The sequence below is a fragment of the Rhineura floridana genome, chromosome 4 (genome assembly GCF_030035675.1).
Source record: "Rhineura floridana isolate rRhiFlo1 chromosome 4, rRhiFlo1.hap2, whole genome shotgun sequence".
NCBI classification, from domain to species: Eukaryota; Metazoa; Chordata; class Lepidosauria; order Squamata; family Rhineuridae; genus Rhineura; species Rhineura floridana.
The window spans coordinates 50545520-50564016 of record NC_084483.1 but is presented as its reverse complement, the minus strand read 5'-3'; the positions used below and the strand labels follow the sequence as shown (position 1 = coordinate 50564016).

The 18497-nt window shown below is 43.5% G+C and overlaps 1 protein-coding gene across 33 annotated transcripts in view; it reads left to right on the top strand.

Moving 5' to 3' along the window:
* The window catches only part of DST (dystonin), a 467794-nt gene that overhangs the window by 337402 nt on the left and 111895 nt on the right, over window positions 1-18497 (top strand). The gene's annotated exons all lie outside the window — the stretch shown is intronic.

Sequence of the window (18497 nt, the reverse complement as noted above, 5' to 3'; positions counted from 1 at the left end):
GATACAAGCAGCCCTGAAACATTCCCACTTCCACACCCATCCAAAATATAGCAATAATCTTTCCCTGAGAGCAAGAGAAGGCATAATGAACATGATCTCAGGCATCCCACGGCCCAGAGGCATTGTAGAGGCATGCAGGAAGAAATAGATCCTACAGTTAATAGTGTGTTGCTATCAAACAATTTCAAATAAAAAGCAATGGGGAAAAAACCTGAACAAGCCATAATTCAAGTATCCTTTCTGACAGCTGGCGCAGATATTTGTTTCATTTATTACTTGCACATTATGAAATATCAGCCCTCTTGTGGCAGAGTGAAGGTGAGGTTAAGCAGAATCCTGAATGAAGTCCAAGAAGACTGAGATTAGCCTTTAATCCAGGGGGTTGTCCAAGAGTCGTGGCCTGGGATTGTGTCAGGGATTATGTAGTCAAAATGTTCTATACAAGCCTGGTTCCCAGGATCAGGAAAAGTACTGATTGGTCAGTCAGGGCAAACTCAAGAAGCTTGGAGGTGCAGCAAGGCAAAAGCAACAGGCCAGTGACTGTGCAATTATTCTGTTGGAGCATGCTTCTGGTTTCTGTCTTGTAACCCAAGCTGTCATCTAAGAAAGCTGTCTGGCAAAATTTATTTTAATATTTAGTGTGTCCAAGGTAACTCAACGGCTGAAGGGAAAAGTAACTACCCTACATTGGACTCCAGGGCTTAACTTCCATTCTGTAGTGAACTTTCATTCAATCTTGTAGGCCAAAATATGCCCCTAGGCTGCCCAGAAGGGGAGATTCACTACTAGGTCCTTTTGTCTGCTAGAAAACACACCCTTATGTCATCTAAGAGCAAGGGCAAATAAAACATTATTTGCCTGGCATCAAAAAAGATAACAAGGAAGCCCTTCTGGGCAGGGCACTCCAAAGATGGGGGCTCCATCAGTGAAAAAGACCTGCCTTGATTAGACCAACCCACAGACAAGGAGACCTGAAGAATGGCTTCTGAAGAGATCTAAGAGCCTGGGCAATGGAAGCAACTGGTCCTTGAGGTACACTGCCTATACAAGCTGTTTAGGGCTTTAAAGGCCAAACCTACACTTTGACCTGTGCTTGGAAATATGCCAGGGGGCAGTGCACTTGTTTAAAAACTGGCAAAAAAATGTTCTGAATGCCTGGTCCTGTTCAGAAATCTGGCTGCAGTATTTTGTACTGATTGAAGCTTCTAGACAGTCTACAAACACAGACCTGTGTAACACACATTACAGTAACCCAGCTAAGATGTTACCAGAGCAGGGATAACTCTGGCAAGGCTATTTCTGTCCAGAAGGAGTCAGGGTGCACCAGTTCAAGCTGGTGAAAGGTGGGAGGTTGGTACATCAAAGGTCTTGTTCTGCATCTTCCCACCAACGGAGTTGCACTGGATTGGAACGGGAAGCAGAGCAATATCAGTTATTGGACCAATTTCTGGACTGCCCATCCCAGGAAAGCCTGTCTGGACCCATCGTTGTACACATTTCATAAACCCTTCAAGAACTCTTTTGGGAAGCCTCAGGGAGGTTGATGGCTCTTTCAAATCTCTGTTATTGTGATAATAGTGGTTGTCTTGCTACAGCTTGTTTTATTTTATTTTTACTACTTTTCTTGCTGTTAGCTGTCTTGGGCTCCAGCATTGGAGGAAAACCAGGGTATATTTCCCCCGCCCCCAGTAAAGAGAATACCTTGAGCAACCGTACTTAGTCAAGCTTAATACTAGGTGACTACACGGATCCCCCCTCCTTTTTCTGGAGTAGCAGTGCAGAGATGTAGGCAAGTAGCAGCCAGTGGAGTTGCAGGTGGGGCTGCCTTGTTCTCCCAGCTTCCCAACACTGCACATTGCTGCCACTTACTGGGAGGGGCAAGATGTGGGGAGCTAAATATGGTGTGGCACGTGGTGGCAGGAACATTGGATTAGCTCTGCTGGCATGTACTACTCTGAGCTCCCCTGCCTCACGCCCTCCTTCTTAGTTAAACAATAGCTATGTGTGGTGTTGGGAAGCCAGGAGAGCCATGCATCCCCAACCGCGGACCCCCACCGACCACTGCTGGAAATAGGGACACTGATAGGAAGAAAGAAGAAAAGGAGGTTGGCTGTTATTAGGCTTGAAGGCTAACATCTCCATGTACTAAGTAAGTAGTTCCCCAGTTCTATACTGGGGCATACTAATGTGCTGCGAGAGGAGCTAAAGAGAATCTTGAATAAATCAAGCCACCACATTGGATGTATCAAAGTCTGTCAGAGTAAGAAATCCTCATGCATCTTTTATTCTTGCTCTCTTCCAATATATGGGGCAACAATATCATTTCAGGGTGGGAGTTAAGTGGGATTCCCTGTTGCAACCCCAGCTCCAGCTGACAAATGTGAAAGAATCTCAGGAGTCTTTCTGTTCCCCAGAAAACATGGTCCCATCTCTGAGTCCTGACCAACTGTGTAAAGTGAAGATGATAGGAGGCAATATTAACTGTGATTTCCCCTAGTTGTAAGGGTGTTGTGTCTGCTTGTTGTTCTGGGAGAAACAACAAGCAGACACAACACCCTTACAACTAGGGTTTTCTTCAAGTGTAGAATAAAGTGGGCAGAAAAATGGCCATGCCCCAGGTATCAAAATATTGGGAAAGATTGGCTTGGGGACTGGTGTTTCAATACTTGTGTTTGTGTGTGCATATTTGGGTATATGAGTGTGCTAAATAATGTGATAAAAAATGCTCTGCATGTTCATTCCATGCCTGTTCTATCTGCCATATTTGGGTTGGATTAAGGCTCCATCTGCATCTAAAGCACTATTATGCCACTTTAAACAGCCATGGCTTCCTCCCAAAGAATCCTGGGAACTGTAGTTTGTTAAGGGTGCCCAGAATTGTTAAGAGACTCCACCTCCATTCCCTTCACAGAGTGGTAGTTGCCAAAGTTCCCTGGGAAGAGGGATTGATTGCTAAACCACTCTGAGAATTGTAGCTCTGTGAGGGGAATAGGGGTCTCCTAACTGCCTTCAGCACCTGAACAAGCTACAGTCCCCCAGATTCTTTGGGAGAGGCCATGAATGTTTAAAATGGCATGATAATGCTTTAAGTGTGTCATGCAGATGGGGTCTCAGACTTAGTCATATTTACAGTAGATCTACTGATACCAACAGGATTTAAATCATTACTAAAGTCTAATTTATTTCAATAGGTCTACTCTAAACGTCACTAAGCCTGGCTCTGCTGCATTCTGCAGAATGCGTTCAGTCCCCACAACAATGCATTTTGGCAACAGTTTACATACACAGCTTCATAAACCCCTGTTGTTGGGCTACAAGGATTAGCCTGTTTCTTTGTCTTTAGCATCTGATTCAGGTTATGTGAGGGCAACTTGATCGGATTCAAAAATACACTTCTGAGGATCCTTTCAAGTGACCTCTCTAGTTCTGAAGGTATGCAAGCACCCACGATTGCAAGAAGAAGAAGAAATGAGCTTTGCATTATTATTATTATCTTCCTGACAATATTTATTTATTAAAATGATTTTATACCGCTTCTCATTTACAAATAGAAATTCAAAACGTGGTTCACACTATAAAAAAACAGAAACAATATGCAATAAAAAGTCAACAATCAATAATAAAATTATACATTCTTCTTACATTATATGCCTTTTGAGATAATACTATGGGCTTTTTTCAGACAGTAGTCTGATTTTCATACTGTGCTACGTCAAACCTTGGTTTAGCAGAAATGCACAGACTCCTGGACAGGAGATCCTGGCCGCTTTGCTCGTCCTCAGTTGTTTTGCTGCTGCAGTTTATTGAGCTAAGCTGTGGTTTGACTTAGAATGTCATCTTAACTTGGGTTCATGGTTTGTCCGTCTCCAGACTTAACCACAAGCTGTAACGAAGGTTTATCTTATGTTTGCGGTTTGTCTGGGAGAACAAAAATTACAAGCCTGGGTTTGGACCACATGTTAAGTCAAACCATGGCTTAGCTGAGCACAGTGCAGCAGCAAAATGGCCAGGGAGGACTGAATCGGTTGCTATGAAATCTTCTGGAGTCTGTGAGTTCACCAGGCTACTATGTAATTCTAAAGTAATCATGTTCAGTTGGTAGCCCTGAGCTCCTTGGAGGAAGAGAATAACAAATTGGAAATGTGACTGGTGAAACTGTACAGAAACGATTACCAAGAATGATGGTCTATAGCCATATATTTTTACAATTAACAGTAGTCAGTCCACTTTTTAGCAATATTACTTTTGGGTAGCTAAGATTGTCTAGTTGTAGTCCTAAGGTCTTATCTATTGGTGTTTTTCAGGGGAAAAGAGGGTTTAGTTTTGTTTTCAGAAAACCTATCCAAGAACAAATCTTCCAGTGTTTCCAATCAAAGCTCCATTTTCAGTCACTTACAGTAACTGGCATATTGTATTTCTTGGTGTTTCTCTTTCATTCTCTTTCATTGCAGACCTTTGTGCTTTAAAGAAAGTACACATTGAATGAATGTGGGCAAAATAAAAATTCAGCAGATGAGTTTCCTCTACTTGGTTGTGCCATGCCTATTTCCTTACAAAGAGCCGAAAAGTTTCTATCACTGAATGGCTCATTCAATTCCCCCCCTCCCCCGTATTTAGACCATTACTAGATGCAGTTGCTTTTAAGGGTCATATCAGTGTCGTTCTAGTGTTCAAATATGTGTCAAGAGGTGCCTTCTAATTGAGCTTCATAAGAGACCTGGGCCTGGGTGAATATTCCAGTTGATGAGCTTGAACTAATATTTAAATTGGTTTAGGTTGGTTGTATAACTCCACTCTGCAGCATGTGGCTTCTTCTCACAGGCAACTTCAAAACTAAAACTACCTTTTGTTGCTATTTCCACTTTTATATTTTTATCTGTTTTACAGCTTAAATGTAAACCCAAACAACCACGAACAGGGCCGGCAAAATACCAATTGGGCCCAATTAGCGGGGGGGGCGTGCTCGTGGGGGAATTGCGCCTTTTTTAACCCTATGTGGCAGCGCTAACATTTTTCTGTTTCTCTAAATCTGCCAAGTAGAAGCATGTGCCCACACGAGCGCTTGCAAGCATGCTCTCACTCACAAGCTTGGCGAGGAGGCCAGCAAGCAGCATGATATTATCTTGTGACTTCCTAGATGTTGCTCGCTTTCTAGGGATGGGGATAGGTAGGTAGGGACGCCAGATAAACAGAAAAAAATGCTATCTCTTTCCGCTCACATGTCATTGTTTCTGTTTCTGCTGCTTCACGGAAATCGGCGCCCACCATTCTCTGGTCTGCACATAATCGTAGTAGACTGTATTACGTACACTTGAAGCGAAGAAGGAATGGAAGAGAATTTGTTTATTGCTCTCCAAACATATCTATCAATACCAGTCACGGATGCCTCAGGGGAACTGAATTTTTCTAAGTTGAAATTAATAAAAACCTATTTGAGGTCGACAGTGCTGCAAGCGAGGTTAATAACTTGGCAATATTATCAATCGAGAGTGAAAAGCAAAATTTTTAAATTTTGAGAAGATAATTGAAGATTTTGCTGATCAAAAAGTGAGAAAATGTGATTAGCTTTGGTTTGTTTTAATCTTTTAAATAAATAAATATGTTTTAAGAAAAGTTGAATAAAAGTACTTTTTAAAAAATGATAAAAAATGGACCATCTTAATTTTTCATTTAAACTCATGTTATTATACCAGAACGGTGTCCTTTTTCTGTCCAGCACAATCACTTTTAGGGCCCCGCCATAAGGTTCCCAATCGGGCCTTGCATTTGCAAACGCCAGCCCTGACCATGAAGAATTGTTTGTTGTCGTTTTGATTTTTTTCAAAAACAGGGTAGGGTGACTGCCTACAGACATTATCTTTGTCCAGAGCTCTGCGTATATTCCAATAGTTTCTATGCAGATGGGCTTCTCCATTTACCTAAATGGAAGCTGTAGATGCATGCCTTATCCCTTTGTTGCATTTGGGTCAGGTGCTTCTTTGGACAGGAATGGCACATGTGCAACATCATGCTCAACTGACCATAAATGCAATTTGGATTGGGAGTGACAGGCCTCCTTCACAGGAGACACTTTAAGTTAACTATCAGGCCTGTTTTACTGCTTCCCCTGCCCCCCAGCTAGGACCATCATTTTAAAAATCTTGCTGCACCATTCAGGCTGCAGTCTTAAACACACTTACCTGGGAGAATGCTCCACTGTTACCAAGTATTAAATATGTATCGGATTGGGCTGTCAGAAACTAATTTCTGCCTTTTTCTATCATGTTTTTAGATCGCTTGTTGGTGTTAAAATGTTGTGTTGATATGTGTGCTGCCCTGGGCTCCTTCAGGATGAAGGGAGGGATATACATTCAATAAATAATAATAAAATAATATCCCTTCTCATGGTGCTGACCTCCCAAGGGAGGGGATATTTTTCTATGGTAATTTTTTATACTGTTTGTTGTAATTGCATCTTTCTGTATGAAACCTCTTTGCATGGGACATTTTTAAATGGTAATCAGTTGTGTAGTGGCAAATTCAGGAGTGCAGGTCCCTTCATGATACTCACAGGCATGCCCCTCCTCCCTTTTTTGCTGCTGGGTTGAGAATGAGATCCTTTTTCATGCCTTCTCCCCCAACAACAGACCTCCATAGGAACAATAAGCATGAAAGGGGAGTGTGTTAGCTACTGAGAAGAGTCTTCCCAGTGGCTGACTCACCTCCTTTCACCATGATTGGCTCCAATCATTAGGAAAGGACAAGGAAGCATGTTAGAAGATTCTTCCCAATGGCTAACACACTCCCCTTTCATGCTTATTGGCTCATAAGATGCTAGAGACATAGGAACCCTGCGGGGACCCTGCTCCCAAAAAAGTAAGGCATCAAAGACCCCCTGACACCCTGGACGACTATACTCCTGATGGGATACAGGGTACAAATATAACAAATGAATAATATGGGAGATTTTAGAAATTTGTTGCTCTCCTTAATCTGTATTATTATCACCTTAAGTGCTTTGTTTATTTACTTATTTATTTAAACTGTAATCTGCCCTTTACCTAAATAGATACAGAAAAGCATGAAAAAACTGCTTATGCTATTTCCTCTCTTTAGTATGTTTCATTATACAGCCAGCATGGATTTTTCGCATTCCGCAATGTTACATTGAAAATACCCCCATGCCATTCTGATGCTTCCCATAAACTCATTTCAGAACAAAACCTTATAATACTTATAACCCTGAACTCAGAAACACTTGCATAAACAATGCTTTAAATTTTCATGGCGATACACAAAACAGTCAGTGAGAATCAAGAGTTTAAAGTGTAAAAGGAGAGGGAAAAAACAACATCGCTTTTGGACTTTTTTCTGTCAGTGTTCTCATAATTTGTTGAAATTAATTAAAAACCAGCCATGTTCACAGAGTACCTGTAATCCTATTACTGACCTTGCCCCATACTCTGAGCTTCATCTTCTGCAGTTTAAAAGTTTAAAAAATATATGGCCAATTTTTAATTAATTTAAGAAATTTAGCATTGAAGTCAATGGTAAGCCTGGGCATGCTCAGTAAGAACCAACTGTTCTTAAAGCCAGACTCACAGCTGCTTGGCTTGGCTTGGCTAATCGGGACCACACCCATGCCAGACATTTATTTCACTTTAGACAGTCATGACTTCCCCCAGAGAATCCTGGGAAGTGTAGTTTGTGATGGGTGCTGAGAGGAGACTCCTATTCCCCTGACAGAGCTCCAGTGGCCAGACTGGTTTAACAGTCAGCCACTCTGAATGAAACTTTGTGAGAGGAACAGGGCCTCTTCTAGCAACTCTTAGCACCCTTTACTAACTACACTTCCCAGGATTCTTTGGGATAAGCCATGGCTGTCGGAAGTGAAATAAAGGTCTGGTGTGAATGTGGCCAGGGACAGCTTTTGTTTAAATTTAGGTGGGAAGCTACATGTGCCTGCTGTAGATTAAAAAGGTGGAGGAAATCCTGAAAAAGAATTATACTGTTCACAATGTTTTCCTTTTGGAAAGGAAAGGGGCATTCCCTCTGCCCAGTGTCGACCCATCCAATCTCCTCCCTTCCCTCCCCTCCTCCTCCCCCCTCCCTCTCCTCTCCACCTTCCTCCCTACCCCTACCCTTCCTCCCCTTCTCTCTGCCTTCCCCCTCTTCCCCCCTCCCTTCCCCCTCCCCCAGGTCAGTTTCACCTATCCTAAGCATGATTGCACTGGAGTAAATCCCATGTTACCAAATTTTGCAGGCTACACGGGAAGTGGATTGGACTGTGAAAGTTTTACAGTTTTACAAATGTGTAGGGCATCCAATATCTCAGAGAGGAGGTCAGGTCTCCTGCTCAGGGCCAGCTCCAGGAATGCTGGGGCCCTTGGGCATCAGCTTGCCCTGGCCCCCTGCGTGTGTGCGCAATGACATTCGCGCGCGCAGCCCACCCCACCTACCTGTCTGCTGTCTTTTACTATTGCTATTAACCAAGATGGCAGCCACGGTTTCCCTAAGGGGATGGAAGCCTCCTCCGCCATCTTTGTTGATGGCACGCATGCGTGCTATGCACGCGCATCTCTGCCATCAGCTAAGATGGCGGCAGGGGCTTCAATACCTTAGGGAAACCGTGGCCGCCATCTTTGTTAAGGGCAACAGTAAAAGACAGCAGACAGGTAAGTGGGGAGACGTGGGGGACATTTATTTATATTATTTTATTTTATTAAGCTTATATACCGCCCGACTAGCAACAGCTCTCTGGGCGGTGAACATTAAAAATACAATAAAAATAACACAAAACTGTACACAAAACTGTACAGTCTAAAATCAAAATATAATAATTTAGAATTAACAGGAATTAAAATGCCTCAGAGAAGAGAAAGGTTTTAACCTGGCGCCGAAAAGATGATAGTGTCGGCGCCAGGCGCACCTCCTCGGGGAGACCATTCCATAGTTCGGGGGCCACCACTGAGAAGGCCCTAGATCTTGTCACCACTCTCCGGGCTTCCCTATGAGTCAGAACCCGGAGGAGGGCCTTCGTAGTAGACCGTAGTGTACGGGCCGGTTCATATCGGGAGAGGCGTTCCGACAGATATCGTGGTCCCGCACCGTATAAGGCTTTATAGGTAAGTACCAACACTTTGAATCTGGCCCGGAAGCATATTGGAAGCCAGTGCAAACGGGCTAGCACAGGTGTTATATGCTCAGACCGCTTAGTTCTTGTTAGCAGTCTGGCCGCCGCATTTTGCACTAGCTGTAGCTTCCGAATCATCTTCAAAGGTAGCCCTACGTAAAGTGCATTGTAGTAGTCCAGACGCGAGGTTACCATAGCATGTACCACTGATGAGAGGTCCTCCTTACTCAGATAGGGACGTAGCTGGGCTACCAACCGAAGTTGGTAGAACGCATTCCGGGCCACCGAGGCTACATGAGCCTCAAGTGTGAGGGAAGAGTCTAAGATGACTCCCAGACTACGCACCTGTTCCTTTAGGGGGAGTGTAACCCCATCCAGGACAGGGTATATATCCACCATCCGATCAGAGAAACCATCCACCAACAGCATCTCAGTCTTGTCAGGATTGAGTCTCAGTTTGTTAGTTCTCACCCAGTCCATTGTCGCAGCCAGGCAACGGTTCAGCACGTCGACTGCCTCACCTGAAGAAGATGTAAAGGAGAAGTAGAGCTGCGTGTCATCAGCATACTGATGACAACGCACTCCAAAACTCCTGATGACCGCCCCCAGCAGCTTCATATAAATGTTAAAAAGCATGGGAGACAGAACCGAACCCTGCGGGACCCCACATTGGAGAACCCACGGTGTCGAGCAATGTTCCCCAAGCACTATCTTCTGGAGACGACCCGCTAAGTAGGAGTGGAACCACTGCCACGCAGTGCCTCCAACTCCCAATTCCGCAAGCCTCTCCAGAAGGATACCATGGTCGATGGTATCAAAAGCCGCTGAGAGGTCAAGGAGAATCAACAGAGTTACACTCCCTCTGTCTCTCTCCCGACATAGGTCATCAAACAGGGCGACCAAGGCAGTCTCAGTGCCAAAACCAGGCCTGAACCCCGATTGAAATGGATCTAGATAATCGGTTTCATCCAATAGCGCCTGGAGCTGGTCAGCAACCACACGTTCCAGGATCTTGCCCAGGAACGGAACATTGGCTACTGGTCTGTAGCTGCTGACATCCTCTGGGTCCAAGAAAGGTTTTTTCAGGAGTGGTCTCACTGCCGCCTCTTTCAGACAGCCAGGGACCACTCCCTCTCGTAAAGAGGCATTAATCACTTCCTTGGCCCAGCCAACTGTTCCTTCCTTGCTAGTTTTAATTAGCCAAGAGGGGCAAGGATCCAGTACCGAAGTGGTCGCACGAACCTGTCCAAGCACCTTGTCCACGTCCTCGAACTGAACCAACTGAAACTCATCCAACAAAACATGACAAGACTGTGCTCCGGACACCTCAGTAGGATTAACTGCTATTAAATAGGAGTCTAAGTCCCGGCGAATGCATGAGATCTTATGCTGGAAGTGTTCAGCAAATTTATTACATTGAACTACCGATGTATCTGCCGTATCTTGTAGGCCTGGATGAAGTAGGCCACGAACCACTTTAAAAAGCTCCCGTGGGTGTGAGAGAGATGACTGAATAGTGGCGGCGAAATGTTGTTTTTTTGCCGCCCTCACCGCTCCTACATAGAGCTTAGTAGAAGCACGAACCAGCTCATCATTGCATTCGTCGGGAGTTCGTCTCCATCTCCGCTCAAGCCGCCTCCTGTCTTGTTTCATCGCTCTCAGCTCCGGAGTATACCAAGGAGCTGTATGAGCTCTACATAGGAGAGGGCGCGCAGGAGCGATCGTGTGAACAGCCTGGGTCATCTCTGTATTCCACAGATTGACCAGGGCTTCGACAGGAGCGCCAGTCTTATCAGCCGAAAACCCCCCAGAGCCTTTTGAAAACCTTCAGAATTCATTAGTCTCCGGGGGCGGACCAATTTAATAGGTCCCCCACCCTTGCAGAGGGAAAAGGCTACTGAAAGTCTAAACTTCAGCAAGCAATGATCTGTCCATGACAACGGGAGAGATGTAAAACTCCCCACATCCAGATCACTATCCCCATGTCCAGTAGCAAAGACCAGGTCAAGAGCATGCCCCAATGTATGTGTTGGGCCACTAACATATTGAGACAGCCCCATGGTTGTCATGGCGGCCATGAAGTCCTGAGCTGCCCCAGACAAAGTAGCCTCAGCATGAATGTTGAGATCTCCCAGTACTAATAGTCTGGGGGATCTCAACAGTATCTCCGAGACCACTTCCGTCAGCTCAGTTAGGGAAGCCATTGGGCAGCAAGGTGGGCGGTACACCAAAAGGATTCCCAGTCTGTCCCTCTGGCCCAGCACAAGGTGCAAACACTCCAGACCAGTGATTGCATGGACATGATGCTTGGTGAGTGAGATGGAACTCTTATAGACCACAGCAACCCCACCTCCCCGACCCTCAGATCTACCATGATGCTGAACCAGATACCCCGGTGGGCAGAGCTGGGAGAGACTAACTCCTCCCTGTTCGCCCACCCAGGTCTCGGTTATACATGCCAGATCGGCCACCTCGTCCACAATCAAATCATGGACGAGGAGGTTTTATTATGTACCGATCTGGCATTAAAAAGCAGCAACTGGAGATCTGAGAGTTGGCTGATAGGACAACCAACAACCCTGCGGGTATGAGAAGGACCAGAACGCGGCACAGCCACTACATGTCTGGGCCGCGTTCTCCTTACCTGGCACGTCCCTCTCATATCACCATACCTCCCTCTACCCGTCACTACGGGGGGCTGCGGATCATGGAAGGGGAGTGGAGGGGCGGCTGAGGGGCCCCCTGTAGCTCCAGGGGCCGTCAGGCCAGTGCCCAACCTGGCTGCCCTTTAGAACCAGCCCTGCTCCTTGTTGGAAGGCAGAGCTGGGGTCCCAATCCCGGGGAGCTGGATCCCGGAGAGTTGGGAGAAGAGTATTCGGATGGATGGCAGAGGGAAGGGGGAGGAACTTCCCCCCTTTGGAGCGAAGACGAAACAGAGGAACTGCCAGTGATAAGGTCGCTTAGCAACGGGGAGCCTGAGCCCTCCCTGGACATTCTCACGCCTTCCCCTCTTTCAGGCTCAGAGCAAGAGGGGGAAGAGGGAGGGCTGCTCACAGCCGAAAAGCGGGGAGGCAGTTTACCATCAGCCCCTCCCCTATCCCCCATCCTGGAATCGGAAACTTCAGAAGAGGAGGGGGTGATGCTTCCCCCCTCACTGCGCACACACAGACAGCTGAAAAGACAGGAGAGAAGGGGGGAAGGCGGGCAGTACCTGAGGGGCAGTTAAGGAGGAGCGAAAGATTGCGCGCCCGTTTGGCCCCTTCTTAAAGAACAGGCGGGAAGAAGTCCCTTGCTCTGTCAACTTTCTCCCAATGCCGCAGGACCTGTATCCCTGTATTGCTTCATGAGAAAACGCAGTCTTTGTTTGGACATTACCCTAATAAAACACGAATTAACTACAGCCGTTGGTCTGGTTCCTGAGTCACATCCTGGGCCTGACACTCCTGCTCCTCTGGTGCATTCACTATAGCTGCTCAATTTCCCTGCTTTTTAAAGTTTGATAGAAGTATCTGTTGGCTATAGGTACATTCTTAAACCGCAAGGTTTTTTGCCTATTAGTGAATTATTATTATTTTAAAATCCAATTAGGAGTACTGGTGAAATGTGTGCAAAGTTCCAGCACTTCCTTGCATTTGACTATTAGAATTTGCAGTTGTTTGAGACAAATTGTTTTTCTTTAGGCTAAACCGAGTTATGAATGGAGAATGCATTCTGTAGTCATTTGTAAGACCTATGGGCTTGCAAATTCTGTAAATATAGTATATTGATAGTGTGTATGTGTTACAAATATTGAATTGAGGATGCAATCTTATGCAACCTTTCCCCCCCGAGTAAAGTCCCACCGGAAGCCAGTAAGATCTGGCTATTAATTAAAATTGATTTATGACAAGGGTGGGAAGTAATTCTATTTGGTTAAATCATATTATACAGCTGGTTAGTTTAGTTTATAACACTACATGCCATTATTAGGAATCTTAAAATTCACAATCCAAGATATTTAGATCCCTGTTAATCTGTATAATTTGTAATAACAGGATTTCTCTGTAACAAAGCAAAGTAAGTGCAATTTGTTGGTGTTTTAGAAGGGTCTTGGTAGCCTGGACCATCTTGTATGGTGTCAGGTTATCCCATTAAGCAATATGTACTATTTTTTTTGACATTTTGAACTAATTAGCACCAGTTTTTCCATTCTGCTTATAAACCATTTACCCCCCCACCCCCCTTTTCCTCCAGAATTACGGAGCACACAGTCTGATACGCAGGAGTGCCGACAGGAACTTGCTTCTTTGTGCACCTCCCCCTGAAAAGGCTCAGCCTTGTTCAGAGACAAGAAAACAGTAAAAGTGAAAGATGGCTAAGTAAAGTCATATGGGGCAGGAAGCACAAGGGGGAAGAGTGAAGAGGTCAGGCACCTACTAATGCTCGGTTAGAATAATGCTCAGGGAGCGAATGGGATAGGAGCAGATGTTGCCTAAAGAATAGAAAAGGGCGTTTCTTTTAAGCTCACTATTGGGAGGATGCCTGTCAGACCATAAGAAACCAGGGAAAGCAGAAAGCTTATCAGCTGCACTGGACAGTACATGTGAGCTTTTATTGTTGGGAGCCCTTTTTAATGCCTTCTTCGCTACAGCTGCGCTTCAAAACGAAGATGAAAACAGTGACCATACTCTTTTAGCTGCAGTTTATGGGGGGGGAAGTCCTCCTGAATTTAAACAGAAAGTAAATCTGTTGTGCCTTTGTGCAGGAGTGGAAGAAGAAATGCTTCCTGCTGTGCAGCTGCCTTAAACAGGATAACAACTTTCAAGGAGCGTGTTCTGCGAGTGAAACTGGGGAAAGTTTCTTTTTCTACTAATTCTGTTTCTTTTTTAAAGAGGGGCTTTTTGATTTCATTGGTCTGGCTCCTCAGAAGACTGTATATTTCCTATGAAACTTCGGAATGTGCCACAAAGAAGCTTTAAGGACACAAGAAATGAACTGCCTTTTGAATCGAGGTTATTTATAGCTACTGCCAAAAGAAGGGAGAAGCTTCTTTTATTGTTACTATTCTGGATGTACCTTAATTTTTCTGGAGGGCTTTCTCTGTGCCTTGGTCTCAACAGTCCTCAGCTCTTCTTAGTTGTTTTTCTTTAAAAGCCTTCACAACATGGCTTATATATAAAGGAGATGTAATTCTACAAACCATTTAAATGGATTACAGTTAATCTGCCACCTCTTGAAGATAACGTGCTGCCTGGTATAATGCTGATTCATTTTGAAGGCTTAACTTGGAGATTTGAGACACACGTTTTGACCTGAAAATTGAAATAGAATGCCATGTGGGAAGTTCAGAGTATTTTCAGCCACTTCTGGATCTTTTGGGGGTTTGTACATTTTGTTGGGGTGTATGCACGCTGAGTTAGTATTTTGTACTATTCAATGCCTTTTGTTGTTGTTGTTCCTGTTCTTTCCCCTCCTCCTTTTTTTCTTACGCTCAAGCACTTTATATTTTAGGGAGGGACATGTTTTAAATCACAACCAGGTAAACTTACACAGATGCACTGATTTCGACCTTAACCGCCTCATAAATTATTTTCTCTGTTTAGCACATATTCATCTTTCTGCTGAGAGCAAGTTTACTGTACTTTTTCAACCTGGCGTTCTATAATTTTATTTTATTTTTTACTTTATGTGTGTTGCATGTCTCCAGTAAGGGAGCACAGTAGTAGTGCTAGATCTGTAAATACCTTCAGAAATGGGGAAGCCTCTGAGCAGGCCAGACTGTTTGCGCCAGAATCCTCCTTGTGTAGGAAAAGGTGATGATGAAGAAGAAGATATAAATATTGAGGACTGTTATGTTCCTCAGAGGTCAATCTATGACACAGTTCGACTGAATGAACAGATTGATTCAGGTTCTAAAGGCAGCCTCTCCTCCAGGCATTTCTCAGATCGGACTTTGCCATATAGTCATAGAACACTGGACCTTAGTACATTGTGCTCCAATGGTGCCCTCTCTTCCTCCAGTGTGTTTGAACTTCGAGGACGGGAAGCTAATAAGCTAGATGAAAAAATGATCTTTGATGCCCTTAAACTGAACAGTGACATCATTCGAACAGCTGGCTTGCCCAAAGCAAAGTATCACACAGAAAAAAAGGAAAATAGGAAATCCTGGAGAATGCATGTCCCACCAAATTTTGCAGACTATGCAAATAAAAATGAACGTTCAGTTGCTGGGACTGTTGATATGTCAGATTTAGTAGCAACAGGCCAGGGCAAATGTGGGACTAGCTCTCTGACTTCAGAAGAAGACGACTCTGGTCTATGCAGTCCTCCAGTAGAAAGAGAAGAAAAACAAGATGTGCTAGAAAGGGAACAAACTCGAATTAAGAGCATATCTTCCATAGAAGATAATCAGTTAATAGGTAAATTTGGATCATTTCCCCCTACTATTTCTAGCAGTGAACAGCAAATTTCATTGCTTACCTCTGGAAGTGCCCCTTTCAGTGGATACTACCAAGTGAATTTGCAGGATGCTTCACAGATAGAGCTTACAGAACATGATTCTTTCAGGAACTTTGAAGGAAATCAAGAGGGAAGAGATGAACATTGCAGTCCATTGACATATTTGAAGCAAGACCTCTTAGCACATGCAAAATGGCTCCAGGACAGCAAAAGAGAACATGATTTCATTCTAGACAGAGAGGAAGTGAGGAACAGCTCTAGAGTTAATGAGCCATTAGAAATCCAAGACAGGGTGATTGAAATGGACCTCCTGGAAATTTCACCTCAGGATATAGATATTTATTATGAAGATGACGCTTTACATGCTAGTAATATGGACTTAGTAAAATATGTGATTTTGCATGAAACAGAGGAAAGTAAAATAGTCCATACAGACTCAAATGGAATAGAATTGTCTGGTCAGGCTTTGGAACTTGATAATACGACATGTAATCAAAAAGCAAATCCAGTGAACAGTGAATTCAGTTTTTGGACTACAGGCATACAGAAAGAACAAACTTTGGATACAGTTTGCAATGGCATGTTGTCTAATAAGGTAATTCAAAGTGTACATGCATTTTAATGTTGCAATTGTCTTTTACATTATTTAGATTTTTCTTCTGTAATTGCATCATGATTGCTTATGCTTATGTTTTGTTAATCTACCCAAGGAGTTCCTTTAGAATCATTTGCCCAACATGTTATTCGAAGGCAGAAATTGGTAAAATTGTGACTTTAGTAAATTGATTAAGGGCAGTTGGTGACAGTTTGTTGATTGTTTGGTGGATGGCTATTTATTGCCCAAATGGTGCCTGTTACCCTTCATTTGCTTCTTCCATGTATTGATATTCATCACACACACCCTTTTTTTTACACAAATTGTTTTTCAAGCAGACAGTGCCATTCAAGGCAGATAGGCCTAATTTATTCAGCGTTAAGCAGACTTAGGCTGCAGTCATACACACACTTTCCTGGGAGTAAGCTCCACTGAAGTCAGAGGGGCATACTTTTGAGTTGACAAGTGTAGGATTGCGCTGTTATCATAAAGGTATGTACGACAATGCTCAGATTGTTGTGGTTTCCAAAGTATACAGATTAAGGGTTGTTACATGTACTGAAATGATTTCCTTGCATCTTCATGCCAAAAAGTAGTCCTGATGTTCTAGGGGATTTTACAAACGATCTTGTAACATTTACTGAGTGGCGACTGAAGTAAGGAAATAAGAGAAAAGCTTTGTAATAAGCATGGGAGCTTGTGAAGTCTGTAATTTTTTTTTTGGTCACTCTGATATGGTTATGTCTTGAGTTATTTTAGGGCTTGTTGCTAAGCTGTTCTGGTAAACTAGCCTCAATTCTTACATGTGTGTGTGCATATTTAAAGAACAGATTAGGGGAAAACTTAGTTTGGACAGTTGAAAATTATCTACAAAGGATATGGACATCTGAAATGGAAGGACATGGTTGGATCAAATGAACTGTGTGACTAAAGTGGGGCAGGACTTGTGTTTCTCATATAGCTGCCTCCCATTCCACATGAGAAGCGTCTTTTGAAATGGAGAATTTCAAAAGTCGTTTATGGAACTGGTGCCAGTCAAAGATGCCACCAAGCTAACACTTAGACATGCCTACTGTAGCTTTTGAATCCCAGCCCTTGTTCCTTGTTCCAAAGTAAAGTGAACTTTCCTATGTGTTACCTTATTTTGTGGAAAAGATAAGGCCTGCTGCTTTTTGTGTTTAAGTACCATGTACTCTGGACTCTGCTTCACTTTAGAAAAAAGTATTCTGTGATATTCTGCAAATTGGCAGAGCTATTGGGTGCATCAAAAATAGAATTATACTAGCAAATATGGCTTGCGTTCTTCAAGTATGTATAGTGTTCCAGGTTGCTACTCGGAATCCTCCCTCTCCCTCTCACTCCCCCCAACTCCCTGTCCTGAGGATTATTGTTAAAACATGTAAAAGGAGAAGTCCCAAATATGTGTGACTTGTCCATTATCAGTCAAGTTTCTTTCTTCTTCTGCAAATCCCCTTTCTTCCAATATATTGTGGATTCAAGCCCTTGAGGAGGGAGGGACCACACACTGCCCCATGTGTCAATATGCTTGCTATGTGTTGGAGTGCTGGCCACTGTTATGAGGTAAACTTCATGCCACGAGTTTTTATTTTTTACCTATAACAATGCCCTGTTTTCAACCTTTCCTAATAAATCATGGTTTTTACACTATGTAAATACTAATTTTCTGCTTTCTGGTGTTGTGTTTGACCATTTTGGTGTACAGTTCATGTATCCTGTTTTGGAAAACTCTTAACATCTATGTTTTCAGCTAGGTGTGTTTTGAAATTACTGGCTTGTGGTGGGTGGAGTGGAATTGTTGAAGTACCTTGACTTTAGTTTCAGACTTTTTCAAGGACTAGGATGTCCTGGGCTACTTGCATGTCTAGCTTCTGAGCTAGTGGGAAAGTACTTTAGTCATTTTGGGGTATGCTTTCAAACCTAAGTCTGAAAATGGAATAAGCTGTGTAGGCTTTCCCCCTACACTAATGTTAACAGTCCTTGTATTAGGAGAAGAGATACCCCTAGTGGCAACTTAAAACATATCTATTTATGCATGCAGGATGCTAAACCATTTTTACTAGTAATGCTAGCATAATTAAGCTCGGTATTACAATACAATGGATTGTATTAAACTATGTCCTACTCAGAGAAGATACACTGGGATTAATGAGCCTGTGAGTCTTATCTGTTTACCTCAATGGGTTTGCTCTGAGTAGGACTAGCATTGAATAACACCCAATTTCTTTAAAATATATTTCTTACCATAGTGAAGTCTCTGCCAGAAACAGGGAAAAGAGTAGAGTAGTTACTATAAAGGTAAGAGTTGTAAGGCCAAACGTTTTATATAATTTC